Source organism: Carya illinoinensis, chromosome 13, assembly GCF_018687715.1.
Source record: "Carya illinoinensis cultivar Pawnee chromosome 13, C.illinoinensisPawnee_v1, whole genome shotgun sequence".
NCBI lineage: Eukaryota > Viridiplantae > Streptophyta > Magnoliopsida > Fagales > Juglandaceae > Carya > Carya illinoinensis.
The window spans coordinates 17,380,076-17,382,500 of NC_056764.1; positions in this window are offsets into that span (position 1 = coordinate 17,380,076).

The window sequence follows — 2,425 nt, forward strand, 5'->3', positions numbered from 1 at the left end:
AAGAGAGAATTGCATTAAATTAGCATGGACAAACAAGCATAGTTCGGAATTAGGTTACATCGTTTTCCTAGAAAGAAGAAAATTTAGCTCATACTAGAATTGGAATTCAACATAAACGAATTCACCATAATTGTTCTGAGAAGATGGGAAGAAGAAAATAAACACTGAAAAATCCTCCTTGCAGCCTCAACTGGTCGTCAAAAGCTCAAGAGAACGATTTAACGCCTTTCTCCCGTCCGTGCTCGTGTATGAATCCAACGTACGTGCAATAAATTGGAATTCCGTCTCCAAAACAAATGATTTGAATCCCTCTAGCTATGTTTTTCTCTCCCAAAGAGTGTTCTCCAGTCAAAACCCGCGGCTCTAGAGTGAAGAATGGCCTTTTATATGGTCCCACGACGGAAAACCTAAAATCTGTCAAAATACGATGTTCGCTCGAGCGGGGTGTCGAGCGCGCGTCGAGCGTTCGACTCTGCCTGATTTCGCTCGAGCGGCCAATGTCTCTGCTCGAGCGATCTTCGTTTTTCAGCAACCCGCTCGAGCTCCCTGTCGAGCGGCAGTCGAGCGTTTGAATCTGCCTGAATTTGCTCGAGCGGCCAAAAGCCTCCGCTCGAGCGAACTTGTAAAATCTGCAATATGAAATTTTGCAATCCATCAAATACCCCCAAACTTACAACTTTGTTTGTCCTCAAACAAAAAGAAAAACAAATGATAGTTTAGGCAATATCAACTCGACCCCAAAGAGAAGTATCATCATTCACCAAGCTTTTATGAATTTAGATTTCACCTCTAGTATCTTACTCTTTTAACATGAAAGATAGCAAGAAAATCAATCAAAAATTTTGCAATTTGTCAAGCAAGAGTTAGGCGTTTACTTCAACCTAAAGCTAAGACCTTGAGTGTGTGTGTGATATAGTCAATTTAACCTCAAACCACCTGCAAACTCAGATAAAAGTAGAACAACCAAAATCAGAAGAATTCTCTTAAAACTTAACCCCATAAGTCCAATTTTCAGAAATCCTCTCCACTAATGTAGTCAACACCAAAATCAAAGATCAAAAGGTCTTTATTAAGGTTGTAATGATAGGCCACAGGGTGAGGGTTAAGAAAGAACTGGATATGGGAAATTAAATCAAACTGGGAAAATACTTAGTGAAAAGAACATTAAAAGAGAAACTCACATGATTCAAATCATAGCTCTTTCTTGGCAATATGCTCATACTTGTGGCATTATTATTGCTGTAATCACTGATGTAATACCAACACTTCCCTTAACAAAATTTGAGGTAATTCACTTTCCGCTTGGCTACTTCTTTTTCTTTTCTTTTCTTTTTCTTTTTCCTCTTCTTCTCTCTTTTTTTTTTTTTTTTCAAACACTTCCTTTCTTCTTCTTCTTTTTCTTTGATCAAACAGAGCAAACATAATACGTTTCATCATGTAACCAATTTTCTCTTTTAAAAGTAACTCTCCACCAAAGTATTTTCTCAAACTATCAACGGTAGATTCATTGTTTTTCAGGCTTAGAGCGGGCATGGTTTATGTAGTTTAAAGAATCAATAAAGGCTCATGAAGGCTCAAGGGGGTTGACTATGGAAACACACCATGTAATGATGGCATGACATTTAGGACGGCTGGGAAAGCTTTTTGGTTATGCCAAAGAAATGCCTAGATCATTTCTCTAATATTTGGTCTCAACTAGGATTTCGCCTCAAGGACCCATCAACGGATTCTAGAGCAAAGCAAAATCGAACCTCCCTCTTTCAATTAATTCAACTTCTTCTCTTCATAAGCAAAATGGAATAAGAGAAAAATGACTATGTGCTCAATTGTGTTCAAGGTCAAAGATTTAAACGAAAGTACCCACAAAACTTCACTTGACATAAAAGAAATTTTTGAAAATTTTTCTCAAAACCATCTTCAATCACAAATTTCAGAGTCATAGAGAATTCAATCTTACTCCAATGCATGCTTGGTAAGAGACTCAAACAACCCATCAACAACCCAAGACTTAGAAAACAAGAGGATCAAATGATTATAGGAGTTTACACCCCCAAACTTAAACTAAACAATGTCCTCATTGTGATGCGAAAGTAAAAAGGATTGAAGAAATAAAGGAACTTCCCTGGTTTTATGGTGAACCTTCCGAGGTTTTAAAATTTTCCAGCTCTTTATTCTTGCTAAATAAACCTGCATCAAAAACCAATTTATTAAAACTTAAATAAATAAAGATAATAAAATAAATGAAAGAAATAAAGATAGATCTATGGGTTGCCTCCCATAAGCGCTTGTTTTAAAGTCTACAGCCAGACTTTTCAATCTTCCTCAATCGGGATCTCTAAGAGGAATAAGAGTACAGTTCCTCTCCACTTCATTGCTAAGTGATGTATCTTGCTGCAAGGCTCGTTCTAGGTGATTGGCTGGTGCA